This window comes from Dendrobates tinctorius, unplaced genomic scaffold (genome assembly GCF_039654945.1).
Source record: "Dendrobates tinctorius isolate UK_male_01 unplaced genomic scaffold, ASM3965494v1 ptg000107l, whole genome shotgun sequence".
NCBI classification, from domain to species: domain Eukaryota; kingdom Metazoa; phylum Chordata; class Amphibia; order Anura; family Dendrobatidae; genus Dendrobates; species Dendrobates tinctorius.
Window position 1 is genome coordinate 30,419,012 of NW_027361775.1, and position 18,349 is coordinate 30,437,360.

Genomic DNA, 18,349 nt, shown 5'->3' on the forward strand with positions numbered 1-18,349 from the left:
GTCCTTTGAGGTAGACATCATCTTCGAAAAGTGTCCATGCAAAAAACATTATCTTCGCAAAGTGTCTTTATATGTAAAGCCAAGAAAGGGCATCTAAAGAGGTGCAACTATTTACAAGTAAGAGTTTTTGGATCACTCCAAGTTCATGATCGCTAGTTCAAATTGGGAAAACGCTGCCAATCAAAAGCAGGGCAACAAAAGTGCTACCAGAAAAACAAAAACATGATAGCAAAAATAGAAAAAGGCACAACTGGTGCAAACAAACCCTCCTGGGTAACGAGATATTTTGAAAATTGTTTACTTTAATTGTGGTCCCCTCCTGGGGTTCTGGAAGCCGAACTGGAATTGTTCTCAGAGGTGGTATCATCGTGATTCTGGCTTCTTGTTACAGGGTCATGAAGCTGTGGCAAATGGAACCCATGATGCATCTCAATGCCCATCAACTGTTCTTCCTCAATAGGCAGTTCCAATGTTCTAGTACGAGGTCTAGCTCCTTGGGCCGCGTACAGCTCCTCCGGTATTAGCGGCAAAGATGGGACAGAGTACGCTGCTGGTGGCATGGCAGCGGCTCCAAGCTCCGCAAGGTCAGCCAGGAAAAGATCCGGTGCAGCAGTGGCGGGTACCGGTGTCGCGGGTACCGCAGGTGTAGGCCCCCTCCTGGGCGCGCTGCCGGCTCAGTCTCTCCAAGGCCTCCTGCCTCAGCCGCAGCCGGGTGGTCAGCATGACTATTTCTTCCAAATGCCGGCAGTTCTTCTCACGGATCGGGTTGGAGCCGTCAGCCATGGCGCCAGGGAGATCCGTTTCCCCGCGCTCCGCAGGCCTCCTTCCCTCACTCTCCAAAATGGCGTTCTGGCGTTCTTCTTCCTGCCTCGGTCCCTTTCCTGCCACTGGCTTCTTCTGCCCCTCCTTCCGGGGGCGGCGTCTTCTTCCAGCGCCTCCATACCAAGCTAGTATACGAACCCATCGGGGGGTGGGCCATGTACTTGTCACATAGTAATTCAGGCAGGGAAGGCCCAATACTCTTCGCGGGCTTTTCCTAGGACCTTCCATCTGTTCACGCCCTTCTTCTCCGCACCAGCGGCCGTTTCTAATGTCCATTTTACAGTCTATTAAATTAGGTCTTCTGCACATTCTCAAAAGCACATAGTCTCACAAATTTCAGGCGCACAGAACCCGATGGTATCGGGTTTCGTCATCCTGTTTGTGACGCCAAAATTGGGTCGCCCTCACACCCAGGGCAGCGGTACCGGGCCGGTGTCGGGGGGGAATGTGTCACAGCAGCAGTGACCCGGTCCGTGGCCCTGGGCGCCCAATATCAATAGCGGTGATCTTAATGGTGTTAAAGTTTATTTGAATAGTTTGTGACGCCACCGTGGTGTTTGGCAAGGGAGATGGTAAGCCAACGCTGCATGCAGATCCGCTGGGACTGATTGTGTGGTGCAGCAAAGATGGTATAGCTCCCCACAGGTGGAGCTGTAGTCCCAGGGCAGTGTAGGTGCAATGGACGAGGAGAGGCGCAGAATGGTATAGGTGCTGTTACCCAGATGTAGCGGTGCTGGAGGTGTTAGCGACGAATGAATGGAGGACACCAGGGCTTGTAGTTTCAACGCTTTACTCACAGTTCGTGGTACCCGCTGGTGCCTGCCTCCGTGCCGTGTCCTCCAGGGTAGAGACTCAGTCAACCTCCCGGGCAAGTCAGGGTTCTCCTCTCCAACACTCCACCAACATGTGCCTTTCCTGAACGACTCCTCTATTGCGCCTTTTAGTGTGAGGAACTCCAGTACCGTAGTTCTCTGGAATTCCTCCTGTCAGATGTTCCTAGAACCTTACTTGTATGACAGACAGCTGTAGCCTCTATCGGGGACTCCTCTCCTGATTCCTGGCTCTCTATCCAGTTGCTGTTGTGTCCCAAGTCTTTGATGGGAGTAGTGCATTTACAGCCAACTACTCCACCGGTGTCTGCTGCAGAACCATAAGTGACTGTCCATACAACCTCGGGGAGTGGGCCCCAGCCTTGCGCTGAGAACCTATAGGCAGGGTTCCTCTTCCAACCCGCAACTTCTCTCTGTTCTCTAACTCCTTCGTTCTGCGCTGTTCCTTCTCTCTCTTATGGAAGCTTAGGTTGCAGGTCTATGTCTTTCTCCTTCTCTTCTCTTTCCCATGCCACCTGGCTCAGATCACTGAGGCAGCTGCAGCACTCTTTCTAAACTGAACTCAAAACTAACTTCAGAACTGAACTTCTCTGGGACTCACCCCAGACTGACCTTCTGTCAGACTGACCTACACTTCTTCACTTTCCCCCTCTTTTATACTAACTCCACCCACCTCCCAGCACATCTCGTGTTACGAAGCAGGGTTCCACGAAGGGTGCTCTGCTACCCCCAGCCTGAAGCTGCTAGGCGGACCTACTGAACTATCCTGTGTGTGGGATGCAGGTGTTGGAGTGTGGAAACGAGTTCCCAACTTACCTAGTTGGTGGGGCACTACACCTTAGGAGAAGGTGCAGTACCTCTGTGGCGACTGAGCCTCAGGGGCGCCACAATTACATATAATAGATAGCGATTGCATAACTTCACAAATGTTTCCTTTATGACATGGAGCATTTTCACACACGGTCTCTCTACCTCTTCCACTTTTATTTGTTCCTCTACCTTCATCACAACCAAGCACAGTACTACAGTCCAGTAAATGAGAATCCTGTACTTCTACCCGCATTTCTGCGCCCTTTTTTCCCCCGGGGAGCTACTTTGCCACTATGGCTATTACTTAGCTTCTCTACCTGCGAACGTCTTGGAACTTTTGGCCGGCGCACTCTTTTCTTCTCATGTTCCCTGTTCTATCTTGGTTCTTAACCACTCTGTTTTGCGTACTCAAGGCCGTACTGCTAAGCGTCCTTTCCCAAGACCCGTCTCCATTGTGTCGCTCTATTTTTCTGTCACTTTTGCTCATCTCTACTCTAGATCTTGCTATCCACTGTCTCGGCTTCCAATCACATCAGGGACACGCACAACGCGTGGCTCTGCTGACTCGTCAGATCTTAAGTCTGTTTCCACTGCATGCTGAGCCCTATCTGACCTCCTGACGGGAAACTGTCTATGGAGGTTCGCTTTTGAACCTCCCACTCTGGGCTAGTCCCAATCATTAACCCTAACTCTCCCTACTGTTGGTGAAACTACAACATTGTCACTAATAACGCGTGTCACAACACATTACAAGAAAACGTGTGTTTTCAAAGGGGCACTTGGGTAGTATGTAGTGATGAGCGAGTATAGTCGGTGCTCGGGTGATCTCCGAATATTTTGGCGTGCTCGGAGATTTGGTGTTTGTCGGCACAGCTGCATGATTTGCGGCTGTTAGGAATTCCACACATGTATTCAGGTTGTCTAACAAACAGGCAATCCCCACATGTATTCAAGGCTGTCCAGAAAATTATGCACCTTCATCGACAAACACTAAATCTCAGAGCACGCCAAAATACTCGGGAAATCACCCGAGCAACGTGTACACTGATGCATCACTAGTAGTATGTCCATCTCCTTAAACTAGTATAAAAGTTGTGGGGGAACAAAAAGAGCACAAGACCATCGGGTGATACCCTTTTAGCTGCAAAGGAAAGTGAAGGTAGGTGAAGGTTGTGTGCAGGCACAACTATGAACACATGATAATAACAGCTGCTGCTGCCTTATGGCTGGGGGAAGGTCTCCTCCAGGATAGTTGACCTCCTCGACATCAGGCTGCATTGCTGTAATAAAGAATCCTTGAGACCAAGATGAGTTAAATGGTTTTTATTTCCACAACGCCTTTCATCGCTGGATTAGTCCGTTTCAAGTGAAAAATGCAATTTTTTTTTTCACTTGAAAAAGATGCTAGTCCAACGTTGAAAAGCGTTGTGGAAATAAAAGCTGTTTAATTCATCTTGGTCTCAATGATTCTTTATTACAGCAGTGCAGCCTGATATTGTGTTATCGTCCAAACTGGTCATCGCATTAGGTTGGGTTCACATAGCGCTAGTGCAGTCCATTTAACAGACGCATTTTAAAGTAGCCAAAACGCAATGTAACAGACATTTTAATGCACTCATAGACTTTCATTAGTGTAACGCATCTTAACGCATGTCAAAATTGGCAATATTCCGTTTTTTTGTGACGCACCTTTCAACGCGGCCTGCAGCGTTTTCGGATCTGGTACAGCGAATACACGGGTAACAGAAGTGTTATTTCTGCCATTGAAGTCTATTGCAAACGCAGCCAGACGCAAATCAAGCAAAATGTCCAAATGAAACCATGCGTTGGATTGCGTTAATGAGGATTTTCCATGTGGTCATGTGACAGAAAATATTCAGCCATTTTGGTGCATACACTCCAAACTCTGGAAACGCCAGCTACACAGTGTGTCTACAGTGTGACTGACCTGAGGCAATGTAAGTACAATTATATATGTATACTAGCTGAAGAGCCCGGCGCTGCCCGGGCATAGTAACTAACTGTGGTTAGCTATAACAAATTATAATTATCCTCCATCCCATAGTCCCGTGCCTATATACCCATAATACATATCCTCCATCCCATAATCCCGTGCCCATATACCCATCATACATATCCACCATCCCATAGGCCCGTGCCCATATACCGATCATACATATCCTCCATCCCATAGTCAAGTGCCCAAATACCCATCATACATATCCTCCATCCCATAGTCCCGTGCCCATATACCCATCATACATATCCGCCATCCCATAGTCCCGTGCCCATATACCCGTCATACATATCCTCCATCCCATAGTCCAGTGCCCATATACCCATCACACATCCTCATTCCATAGTCAACCATTATGACATCATAATGAGCGGCGGGGCTTGCAACCTATGATGAATCAGCGTCGCCATGGCAACCATTATGACATCATAATGAGGGGCGGGGCTTGATACGCACACACACTTTTTCCCCATTATGTAGATAGGGGCAAAATTGTTTGGTGAATTGGAACGCGCGGAGTTAAAATTTCGCCTCACAACATAGCCTATGACGCTCTCGGGGTCCAGACGTGTGACTGTGCCAAATTTTGTGGCTGTAGCTGCGACGGTGCGGATGCCAATCCCGGACATATACACACACACATACATACACACATACATACACACACACACACATACATGCACACACTTGAGCTTTATATATTAGATATACGTACATCCTTTGAGTGTGTAGTGGCCGTCCGATGTTTGTGTACTAAATGTATGATTTTGTATGTACACAGATATTGGATAGTGAGGGATCTAGCCGCAGCAGCGTGTCTGCCATCTTCTCCTTGGAATCGGTATAGTCAATCCTTTTATAGAAATGCTCTAAAATGTTGTGTGGCATTCTAGTGTATTGAGGGGAATCATGTGTAATCATGTTTTTATTGCAAATTATAGGAATCTTCAGATCCGAAACCAAGCAGGCCACCCCCAAAAAAGCAATCTAATAAAGTGGCAATAAAGGTACATGCCAGAAAATATTTTCTTTTTTCTAAATCAATTGCAACATGAATCGTAACTCCTTTTTTTTCTAAATTGTATGTTACAAAACCCAAAATACAGCCTCGCCATGTTGCATCACCTCACCTTGAAGTGGTAATTATCACACAAAGTATCAATTTTTAAGCAACCAAAATTACATTTTTTTTTCACAAAACATAACAGTTTATACATAAAACACCACAAAATAACAACTTTTAAAACCTTTTTTTATCCTAGCAAACTACATTAATTTCAGAACACTAAACAAAACAATAATACATGGACCCACCTAACAAACATATTACTATAAACGAATAACATTACAATACAATTTTTTAAAATCTGAAAGTGTTTAAAATATAAAAATTGTTGAAAAAGGGCGCTGGAAGATATTGTGGTCTAGGGGATGTGATAAACGTATTCTGATTCTGAACAAATCCACTTATAATTTTTTATAAAAAAAATTTGCATTTACATAGTCCAAGCAACCATCCAAAAAGGCGACACATTGAGGTTGATGAAGAGCCCTTGGACATAGAAAATGAGACTCTTATTGCATTGTGCTTGTGAATTCGTCCATATGGGATCAGAGTGACAGCTCGCACAATGATATCATTAAAAACCGGAGATTGTGGGAGAAAATATTTTGCGAGTTGGATCCTCAGTATCTGGGAAAGTCTGTCTCCTCGCAAAAAAAATTGTTAGTTAATGGTCAACTGAAATATATGTTCATTAAAGATTGTTAAAGAGAAATTTTTTTTTTGGTTTTGTATTTTTATTGTAGCCGATGCAGTCCATACCCGTTGGAGATCCATTAGAGATAGATTTGTCTGTGACTACCGTAACAGCCAAAACACCCCCAGTAGATCGTCAGGCAAACGAGTCACCCCTTATATTCACTACGATGAATTGATGGTTCTACAGAGAGCGTTGTCCCAGCGATCGTAAGTAAACATAATGTTATTGTTTGGGTCGGTAAAAATGTGTGAGAGCAAGACGTGTGTCTGAAAATTTATATATATTTTTTTTTTGGTAGAACGATTTGCAGTACAGCTGCACCTCAAGAGGCAGAGGCACCGGAGCCATCTTGCCAGGAAACAAGCCAACGGGCACTGAAGATGTGTCTGTCCTAAGCGAGCCACGATCAATGGACAGTAGTACTGTGGCTCCTGTTGTCAGTGCCGTTTGCAAGCACAGCGCGGACGCAAGCGATCATCTGCCAAAGATGAAGTCGATGCCATAAATGTTTATGGACTCCAACGCTTAGGCTACGTTCACACGTAGCGGAACTCTCGCGGAAGTTACCGCAAGAATTCCAGATTCCATTCCGCGGGAAAATCGCATTTTAAATTCCTGCAATTTTCCCGCGGAAAAACTAGCAATTTGCAAGCGTAATTAGCTTGCAAAATGCTAGCGTTTTCCAAGCGATCTGGAGCATCGCTTGGAGAACTGATTGACAGGTTGGTCACACTCGTCAAACATAGTGTTTGACGAGTGTGACCAACTTTTTACTGCTGATGCTGCCTATGCAGCATCAGTAGTAAAAGATAGGATGTAAAAAATAATAAAAAAAATAAAAAATATTGTTATTCTTACCTTCCGGCATCCCGCGCAGCTTTCCCACCTCTCTCCACGCTCCCAGTAATCCTTTGCAAGTATGACCGCGATGGCGTCCGTTCTCGCGGGATCGCGACGTCTAGTGGTCATTCGCTATGACGTCGCACTCGGACGTCATCGCGGATGACCGCGAGACATCGCGATCCCGCGAGAACGGACGCCATCGTGGTCATTCTGGCAAAGGATTACTGGGACCGGGAGCGTGGAGAACGGCTGGAAGGCTGCGCGGGACGCCGGAAGGTAAGAATATCAATATTTTTTATTTTAAATTCTATTTTTTACAGGGATATGGTACCCAGAGCTCGGAGGACAGTCTCCTCTCCTCCGGACCATGGGTACCATCCGCAAATGTTCTGCTTACTTTTCGCATGGTGTGCACAGCCACATGCGGAAAATAAGCATCACAATGCATTCCTATGGGTGCGGGATCGCCATGAATCCGCTAAATTAATGAGCATGCTGCGCTTTTTACCGCAAAGCGATTCCACCGCGGAAAAAAACGCAGCATTAGCACAGCATTGCGGAATCCGATAGGAATGCATGGGATGCTTATGTTTTGCGTTTTCGCGGCAAAATCGCGCGTTTAAAACTGCCACGGAAATGCGAAAAAACGCTACGTGTGATCTCAGCCTTAGAGGATCTGTGTCGCAGCGAACACAGAAATAAGGCAGGAAATTAAGGACTTGCAATCACGAGAATCAGTGTACGCAGCCAATGATTGGAAGCTCCTGCTTTTATCGCATGTCCCTATAGTACAAAGAATACCGCTGCACAGAAATTTACTGTTTCGACAAAGATTTAACGATCTAGTTAAGGAATTTTTGGCCCCTCAGGCACCCAATTCTTCTAAAACAAAAACAACTGCAAGTCATTGTACCATGGACATGCCGTCATACCAAGCAACAGCACAACTCAGAGGCCAGGGTGAACCTGTATGGAAATGCACCGGCAATGTAGCAGTCCAGCTTTCAGTTGCGCAGACAATACGCCAGCGCAATACCACAGTCTCTAAAAATTTTAAAAAATTTACATCGTTCGGCAATATAGCCTTGACCAGTTTTGTTTAACCCAAGACAAAGTTGAACATTTTTGTAAATCCCTATGGAGTCACATAAGTTTATAATGTCTACCAACATATTGAATGGGAGACCATTGTATACCAGACTTGTTATTAAACTGTTTTATTATGCAAAATAAGATTTGGAAATTTTATTAGATTTTTATAAAATGTAAACATAAATTGCAAAATAGGGTATAACCAAAAGTACCAAAAATAATACAATAATCACTATCTACACACATTGCACATATGCCAATAAATAACATATTAAAGGTATCACACATGGATGTTTTGCCATGGAACCAGACCTTCATTGACGAAATAATTTGTAAATTTATCACGTATTTACATAACCTCAACTGGAGAACGAAAAGTACTTGACTCAATGCTAATCAGGTTCCACTCACAGTCATCGGGGTCAACCAGCAGGGGTTCATGTCTGGACACAAAATTGTGGAGGCAGATGCAAGCTTTCACTACACGGTCAACATTTTCAGGCTGTAGTTGCTTACAAGTTAGTAAAATCCACCATTTTGTGGTCAAAATACCGAATGTACATTCCACGTAACGTCTTGCCTGGCTCAAGCGATAGTTAAAAATGTGTCTGGTGTAGTTTAGACTGCGACTTGAGTAGACTTTTTCCGAGTTGGAATGCCTGGAAGAGGTCGTGCTGAAGGTATGTTGAACAGGTTGCTGTACAAACATTTCCCCATGTTGGACTCTTTGAAGACTCTTGAATCGTTCGTCTGTCCATATGCACCAATATCAACAGCAATAAAGCGGTATCTAGCATCCGCAATAGCCATTAATACAATAGAAAAGTATTTTTTATAGTTGTAGTATAGGGATCCACTATGCACTGGGTTTTGAATCCGAATGTGCTTCCCGTCTACGGTACCAATGCAATTGGGAAAATTTGCCACATCCTCAAAATTTTGTGTAATCGCTAGCCACATTTCTGGTGTTGGGAGTACAAGTGGTTGTAAGTTATTCCACATGGCACCACAGATTTCATGAACAAGTTGGCAAATGGTCGATTTCCCCAGCCGAAATTGAAAGTGCATTGAGGCAAAAGTTTCTCCCGTAACCAGGTATCTATGGACAAAAAACAATATTACGAATATGGACATATGGTACAGATTTTAATAAAGGGATTTTGTCTGACAACAAACAGAACATGGACTAGGACAGTTGGTTACGTGTAGGAAATAACAAGACATGCACAACAATAAGTTACATCTTGTCTTTGTCACTGGCATAATGTAAAGATATAAAAGGAAAATTACCTCAGGGTCACCACTAAACGTTCTTCCGCAGAAATACTTTCCCAGAAAGTGCTTCGTTGATGACGTATCCCATCCTTCACATGCGAGAGCAGAATATCAAAGGTTTCAATTGACATTCGAAGATACCGCTGAAATTTAAAGGGAAGATCACAAAGTTGTACATAGAGGGTGTGAACGGCACCATATGTATTCCGAAAAAAAATTAACTTCATGAATCCAATATCTCCTTTGGGAAATACGCCTTCTCTGACGACGTCGCAACTGCATCAAGTGAAATCTAACAAGCTGAGACACAAACATCTTGCTTGCAGCAGAAGTTCACTCAATGCTTCCAAAATGGAGAACTTGTGTCCACCCACACACGACGCTGACAAAAGACAAAAAACAAAACAAAATACAACTTTATTGACAGCGCCTGAAGGCAAATGGATGCTTCAGGAACGGACATCAAAATGACATAACGCAGCCATATGCGTTAACGTGATGGCAAATTTGGACCAAATTTGGCTCATTTTGGCACATCCTTTTAACGGATCTGTTAAACAGATTGTACTAAACGCAATGTGAACCTAGCCTTACACTGACATCACTGCTAGATGCAGTGCTCTCTTCTTCCTGGTCAGCAAATATCAGAGATTTAAAGGGGTTGTTTCATCTAAAATGAAAAGTCTGCACTCTGTGTGACTGCAGACCTTTGAATCTCCCCAGCACACGCCACATGCACTACAAGGACTCAATGGTTTCTGTGTCGGGATGGTCGTGATGTATGCAATATGCATACTCCCGGGCAGAAGCCATGTAGTGGGCGCAGCCTCGCTCGCATCCACGGGACAGCTTCTACCCTGGAGTACGCATATTGCATACATCACCACCGTTCCTGGCACAGAGTGACTGTAGACTTTTCATTTTAGACTGAACAACAAATTAGTTTTTTCTGAAATTGAAGTAAACTGTCCCCAATGCCAGCGTAGAGTGAAAAGTATGGTATACTGCTATTTGGACTAAATGGACAGACCTTTGTATGACAGAGCTTTGCACATTGCGCTTTATGGTAAATCAACTCCTCCCATGAATTTATTGTACTCCTGTAGTCACAGCGGTTTGTGGGCTTGGGCAGCGGATCCCAGTACAGGACAGGATTGCTGCTGCCATCATGGATGTGGATAGGGTCAGGACACCCCTTTTATCTTTGCATTTAACAAGTAGCAGGTCTTCACTACAGACTGCCATGTTCTTTCCAAGTCTTAATGTCTGAACCAGCAAAGCTTTGAGGAGACCTCTTTTTTATGTTTGGTGCCACAGGCTATTGTGGAACGTGATACAAAGGCTTTTAGCAAAGGGACACTAGTGTAAAGTGTATGTATAAGTAGGACCCAGAGGTTTGCCACTGTCACCTAGTATGGAAGAGCATTTTTGGTGATGTTCTAGAGTCCTTTTCCTCATTAATTCTAAATAGGTAGACCCTGTAGTGTTTTCCCAGGGCTTATATATTTTGCTGCCACACCGGGATCTCCTGTTTGGGAGATATTGTCTAAGGCCATGTTCACACTTTCAGTATTTGGTCGGTATTTTACATCATTATCTGTAAACCAAAATCTGGAGTGGGACAATCAGAGGAAAAGTATAATAGAAACATGTCACCCTTCTGGATTTATCACCCACTCCTGGTTTTGGCTTACAGATGCTGATGCAAAATACTGACCCAATACGGAACGTGTGACCGAGGCCTTAATGGGAGTCATCCCTTAACACTTATAAGACACTCCTCTACAACAGTATTTTGCTTTATGGCATAAAATTGGAAAACGTTTGGAAAAAGTTATTAACGTCTTTAGTTTTAAAAAGTGGTTAAAATGTGGGTCCTCTGGGGGTGGGCAGCGACTAGGAGCAATGTAGTACAGAAATTCATGGATAACCTCAAATCATATTCTGCTCATTACTGTGCGATGCACCTGGTGTTGTATATTACATCAGGGAATCAATACTCAAGATCCATCTTTTTACTATGACAACACTTAAAAGTAACTAACAAAGTTGCACTCTGTAGTGCTATAGCATGCAAACATTAAATACTAGGAATAGCATTACTGCTCAGGAAACTACTAAGCTCATAAATTGGCCAATTCACGTGAGCCCAGCAGCCAGCGACAAGGCGATCCTTGCTGGGAACCTAACCGGACATGTACCTCTCCTGCGGTGCTAGCCTACATTTATATGGGAAGGTAGGATCCTGCTGTGATTAAAACTGGGGGGTTGAAAAAAAAAATAGAGAGAAAAAAATCAATGGCCCCTGGCATCAATCTGAAATCAGGCACATTGGCCATGTCAGCTCGGGTAGAGCAGGACGGTCCACGCTGTGCCAGCGGCTGCAGTCTCAGCATCGCATGATGTGGAGGCAGATGAACGTGCAAACATGGCGCGGCATCAGCCCCCACACGGCCAGCTCGGCGCCCGCAAGCGCTACAGCATCTGGCCGCCAGGACGTCAGGTGGAGAGACGCAGCGCGCAGCTCCCGCCATCTCGTCAGGTACAGGTAGTCGCCAGAGACTAGCCCCGCCCACAGCCCTCGGTCTGACCCGGAAGAGGAATCTCAGCCAGCAGCGACCCGGGGGGATTTAAACCGCGACGCAGTGGCTCCGCGGCTGTAGGAGATAGTGCGGGGAGGTAAGCGTGGTGTCCCGGGTGTTGCCAGTAGCGGCGCTGTGCAATGTGGGGGGGGGATCTGTGCTGTCGCTCCTTGGACTCTTGTACATGACTGGAGCCCCCGTACACAGCGGGCAGCTGTCTCCCCATACACAGGAGCGCGGCCGCCTGCCCTGCTGGCTGCCTGTCTCTTGGGCCATGTTCACATTGCATCTTCGTTCTATGATCACAACCCTCCACAGTGTCTCCTGGAATCGCTGCTTTTCATGGCTTTCGGTCCTATGCTGAGCGTGTGTTTTTGTTTTCATCCATTAAGCCTTAAATAAACCTCTATGGTGTTTGTGGTTCAGCGTAGGACGTGCTCAGGTGTCTTTTGCCTGCTATTGGACAGTATGGCGCTGCTTCCCGGTAGAATCTCCTGAAGAATGGCTGCCACTTTCCATCGCTTGCTGCCTCTGACAGGCCTGAGCAGATGAGCGGCAGGATATCCCATACAGATTAATGGGACACTTGTTAGTAGCGGGTTGTGATGTGTTTGTGGTGGATAAGCGCACTGTGCACATACCATAAAGGCCTGGCTGTCTGGGATCGTCCATGCCGGATTATTTCCCACCTCCATTCGGGCCCCCTATACACATTAGACTGTCGGCAGGTTCGGCTGACATTAGGCTTACGTTTTTTTGACGGCCTTAAATGGCATTGGACACCAGGTTTTTCCTACCCCATCTAAGAACCGCATGATTTAGGGGCAGAGACCCTGATTCCAGCAATATGTTACCTACTGAGCTGCTTACTGATTTGATGAAAGTCCTGTTTTATCTGCTGCAGATTTAGCAGTTCTCTGAATGCTGAGTTCTGTATAACCCTGCCCACACCACTGGCGGTTTTCTGCCCATGCACAGTGTACTCAGAAAGTTGTCAATCCATGGTGGCAGGGTTATACAGAGCTCATTAGTGTGGTTAACTAGATGGCAGCAGGTGTACTCTTCCTCTAATGACGATCAGCTGCTAAAACAGCTATCTTCATCAAAGCTATAGCAAGCAGCCCAGTAAGTGACACATCACTGGAATCGGAGTCTCTGCCCCTGCATCATGCTGCTGATAAATTGGGTGAGAAAATCCAGTGATGGATCCCCTATAACCCCTTAGCAACTTATGGCGTACTATGTCCCTTACACGTAGTCTCACTGCCTTTGATGTGGGCTTGCACATTGAGCCTGCATCTTTCCCAGCAGATGATGCCTGTGTTATTCAGCAATTGCCTGCCTCTAACAGCAGCAGGTGGAGCAAAGCTCCTCCCAAGGCTGTTAACCTGTTAAATACTGCTGTGAATCTGAGAGCGGCATTTAGTGTACATAAGCAGGGGGCTGCACTGTTCTAACACCTCATGGACGTGCTTGTGATCCAATCTGGGGATGCCAGTGGGTGGCCATGCCAGCCCCTGGGGTCTTCTGAAGACCCCTGTGTGTGTGTCTTCACGGTACTACTGTGAAAACCATCCAGTCGGCATTCTTAAGACCATGAATTCTTCTATATACAGCAGTGCAATATATAGCACAAGCCACTTTCAAGTACCGTAGACAGTAGAAAAAGGACTTTAAAAAATACGAAAAAATTCAAATCACCACCATTAAAAATGAAGAAATAACCCTCTCTCCCCCCCCCCCCCATGCACATATTTGGTATCACTGCGTTCTTAATGTCTGTCCTTTCAAATGATAAAATAATTTTGGTCGGTTAACAACGTAACGAGAGAAAACAAAATGCCAGAAATTCGGGGTATTTCGGCCGCCACAACAATGGAAAAAATGTAATAGCCGATCAAAAAGATAATCGTAACTACCCCAAAGTGATCTCAATAAAACTGTGACTCGGGGTGCAGAAAACCCAAAGCCATCACAATGCTCCATATCCTGAAAATTGAAAGTATTACAAGTCTTAAAAGTCTCAACACAATCAAAATCTATTTATTTTTACTGAATTCTGAATTTTTTTTTCATTACTTAACCCCTTAACGACCGCCGATAAGCCTTTTAACGGCGGTAATTGAGTGTACTAAAACCACAGCGCCGTTAATTCATGGCGCTGTGGAGAAAGTGCATAACGCCCCCCAGTGTCGGATTTTCTCCGGGGTCTCAGCTGCCAGGGGTAGCCGAGACCCCAGAGAACATGAATCGGTTGGTGCTTTTGCGAACGCCGTTATTAACCCTATAACGGCGACCGCAAAAAAAGCCACGATTATGCATTAAATTTCTTTCCTCTTATGTGATCGCACATCAGAGTAGAGAGAAATAGGGTCCCCGATTCCCCCTCCTTCCCCTCCCGGTGGTCCCGCTGGCGTCCTCTGATGAGCGCCGCCATCTTGAAAATGGCGGGCACATGCGCAGTGCGTCCGCTGGGAATCTGCCGGCTCCGGCTGGCAGATTCCATTCATTATTTTGATCACTATGATAAACGATCATAGTGATCAGAATAAAAAAATAGTACATAACCCCCCCTGTTTATCACTCCATTATATAAGCAAACATAATGAAATAAAGAAAATATTTTTTTTTTTCGGTTGGGGTTGGGCAAGGGTTGGATTAGGGTTAGGGCGAACTAGGATTAGGGTTAGGGCGAACTAGGATTAGGGTTAGGGTGAACTAGGGTTAGGGGTGTGTAGGGGTTAGTGTTGGGATTAGGGTAAGGTGTGTTGGGGTTAGGGTTGGAGCAAGAATTGAGGGGTTTCCACGATTTACCAACTTTGGGGGTCTAAAAAATCACTTTTGTGGAAATAAAAGACTTTTTATTTTCACGGCTCTGCGTTTATAAACTTCTGTGAAGTGCTTGGGGGTTCAAAGTGCTCACCACACATCTAGATAAGTTCCTTAGCGGGTCTAATTTCCAAAATGGGGTCACCTGTGGGGGGTTTCCACTGTTTAGGCCCATCAGGGGCTCTGCAAACGCAATATGATGCCCGCAGACCATTCCATCAAAGTCTGCATTCCAAAATGGCACTCCTTCCCTTCCGAGCTCTCCCATGCGCCCAAACAGTGGTTCCCCCCCACATATGGGGTATCGGCGTACTCAGGACAAATCGCACAACAACTGTGTGGGTATGATTTCTCCTGTTACCCTTGTAAAAATAAAAATTTGGGGCTGAAAAGATCATTTTTGTGGAAAAAAAAAATGGATTTCTTATTCTGTGAAGCACTTGAAGGTTCAAAGTGCTCACCACATATCTAGATAAGTTCCTTAATGGATCTAGTTTCCAAAATGGGTCACTTGTTGGAGGTTTTCACTGTTTAGGCACATTAAGGGCTCTCCGAGCACAACATGGCATCCGATCTCAATTCCAGCCAATTCTGCATTGAAAAAGTCAAGCGGCGCTCCATCCCTTGCGAGCTCTGCCGTGTGCTGAAAAAGTGGTTTACCCCCACATATGGGGTATCTGCGTTTTCAGGAGAAATTGTACAACACATTTTGTGGTTGATTTTCTTTTCACAAGTGTTAAAACTTGTGAAAATAAAAAAAAAATTGGTTCTGAATTACGGTAAATTTTTTGCAAAAAAAAGTTAAATGTTAATTTTTTCCTTCCACATTGCTTTAGTTCCTGTGAAGCACTTAAAGGGTTAATAAACTTCTTGAATGTGGTTTTGAGCACCTTGAGGGGTCTAGTTTTTAGAATGGTGCCACTTTTTGGTATTTTCTGTCATGTACACCCCTCAAAATGACCTTAAATATGATGTGGTCCCTAAAAAAAAAAAAAAAATGATTTTGTAAATTTTGTTGTAAAAATGAGAAATCGCTGGTCAACTTTTAACCCTTATAACTTCCTAAAAAAAAAAAGATATTTTGCTTCCAAAATTGTGCTGATGTAAAGTAGACATGTGGGAAATGTTATTTATTAAGAAATTTGTGTGACACATCTCTCTGATTTAAGGGCATAAAAATTTAAAGTTTTAAAATTGCAAAATTTTCAAAATTTTCGCCATATTTCCGTTATATTCATGAATAAATACAAGACTTATCGAAGAAATTTTATCACTAACATGAAGTACAATATGTCACGAAAAAAGATTCTCAGAATCAGCGGGTTCCATTAGAGCGTTCCAGAGTTATAACCTCATAAAGGGACAGCGGTCAGAATTGTTAAAATTGGCCTGGTCATTAAGCTGCAAACTGGCTCTGTCGCTAAGGGGTTAAATAAAACAAAGCTATACATGTTTAGTATGTATGTAATTGTACTGACCTGGAGAATCGTACTGCCTGGTCAGGTTTACTGTAAAGTAAACTGTATGTAAAATAAAAATGGCAGAATTATGCTTTATTGCTGCACATGCAATTTTTTTCCCCACTTTCCAATACATAATATGATAAAATGAATGGTTATCATTCAAAAGTACACCTCGCCCGGCAAAAACCAAGCCCTTGCGCCTGTATCGACGGAACAATAAAAGAAGTTATGGCTCTTGGAATAAGGGGAGTAAAAGCGAAGGTGCAAAAAATTTCCCGGTCCTTAAGGGGTTAAGCTTGCAATATGCTTGTCTGAGGGCTTACGGTCTTAGATGATGAAAACGTATTGGCAAATTGGCAGCCTGGCTAGTTATAGGGCCGCAATTAGAGATATCCCCCCCCCCCACCATTCAACTCACTGAGCGTATTACATGCCACGTCCATGGCGCCGTCAGGTTTTCTATCCCAAACCCTGAAAACAGGATTTAGGTGGATTTGCCAATGTGGCCGTTGATTTTAATTAAGCAGATGGTGTCACTTTGTGCTCTAACCTCACTTTTCAGTGTTTGGCTTTTTGAGGCGGGAACCAAAATTGGCTAACTGCCTCAAATTGGCAGACATTATTGGAAGTTAGGCCAGAGAGCACAGGTTGGTGCAGTCTGGGCAGCACGGTGGCTCAGTGATTAGTACTGTTTTGCAGCGCTCGGGTCCTGGGTTCATTTTCCATCAACAACATCTGCAATTAGTTTTTTTTTTTTTTTTTTTTTGTTCTCCCCGTGTTTGCTTGGGTTTCCTCAAGTTCCTTCAGTTTTCTCCCTCTACTGACACACTGATTGGGAATTTAGAAGTAAATGGCCCTCTTTGCAGATATACCTGTATCCCTTCGGAGCCTGTTATATTTGACAAAAATGTGATGTGAACACATCCTTGGTAAGTCTTGACAACATTCAAGGAGTAGTAGCCTCTCGTGCATCCTTCTCCATAGATGTGTGTGGGAGTTACAAAGAGAACCCATCAAACAGCCCTTTCTATTGAATAATAATGATCAGCAAATATGGTGGGTGGTGGGTGTCATTTGACTCTTAGCTAATTTTTGGGTGTCCCAGAGGCGGAACTTGAGTTTTCAGTATTTCTGGCATAACTGATATTGTTATCCAGTTAAGTTCCCAGGTTTGTGTCTGTGGACTTAGGCAGGTGCACATGATCTGGAAGTGCCAGCACTTTGAACGCAGCGCATGTTCACTGTGTCCGAAGCGCTGCTGTCTTTTGAACACAGGTGGATCCGCATGTGATCACTGAACCATGTGGGTTCTCCGCTTCCAATACATTCTGTTGGTAAAATTTCTCTTGCGGAGAGGCTTGAAATTGACATACTGTGGTCTGGACAGACGCGCCATATGTTTGTCTCCGCAGCTGAGCTGAGGACATATGTGGATGCATAATGGGTATGAGACTTCTTGAAATCCCTTCCACTATACTGTAACATCTGGCCGCTGTGGGTTGGATGCTGCACAAGGACGCAGTGTCAAAGCCACCATGTTTACTGATAGTCTGCACTTACCCTAAAGCCCCCGTCACACACATCGATCTCGCTAGCGATGTCGCAGCTGAGTCACAAGTTTTGTGACGCAACAGCGATCTCGCCAGGGAGATCGCTGTGTGTGACACCTATCAGCGACCGCCCCCCCTTCCGGGTATCGCTGATCGTGCTCAAAAGCCCTGGACTTTTTTTGGATCGTTGGTCTCCCGCTGGCCAGCACACATCGCTGCTTATGGCAGGCGGGAGAGCAGCGATCAGCGAGCTCCCAGGTCGTATTCAAGGTAAACAGCGGGTTTCTAAGCACCGCACGGCGCTTAGAAACCCTCTGTGTACCTTAGATACCAGCGCGCTGGTGCAGGGAGCTGGTATCCAAGGTAAACAGCGAGCTTCTAAGTGCTGCGCGGCGCTTAGAAACCCAATGTTTACCTTGGTTACCAGCTCCCTGCACCAGCGCGCTGGTATCTAAGGTACACAGCGACGCGTG

At 45.0% G+C, this 18,349-nt stretch overlaps 1 protein-coding gene and 1 long non-coding RNA gene across 3 annotated transcripts in view; one reads left to right on the forward strand and one right to left on the reverse strand.

Moving 5' to 3' along the window:
• Positions 1-8,286: 8,286 nt before the first annotated feature.
• On the reverse strand, positions 8,287-11,855 carry LOC141100695 (uncharacterized). The gene is made up of 2 exons (XR_012234746.1): positions 9,468-11,855; positions 8,287-9,276 (listed from the first exon to the last, which is right to left on the reverse strand). It is a non-coding gene; the product is annotated as an uncharacterized lncRNA (long non-coding RNA).
• Positions 11,856-12,008: 153 nt separating this feature from the next.
• Positions 12,009-18,349, forward strand: part of DIS3L2 (DIS3 like 3'-5' exoribonuclease 2) — a 663,234-nt gene continuing 656,893 nt past the window's right edge. Inside the window, exon 1 of one of the 2 annotated variants that reach the window (XM_073589330.1) lies at positions 12,009-12,131. The gene's annotated coding sequence lies outside the window, so the exon portion shown is untranslated. The remainder of the gene's footprint in view (positions 12,132-18,349) is intronic. The other variant, XM_073589329.1, reaches the window with a different exon arrangement.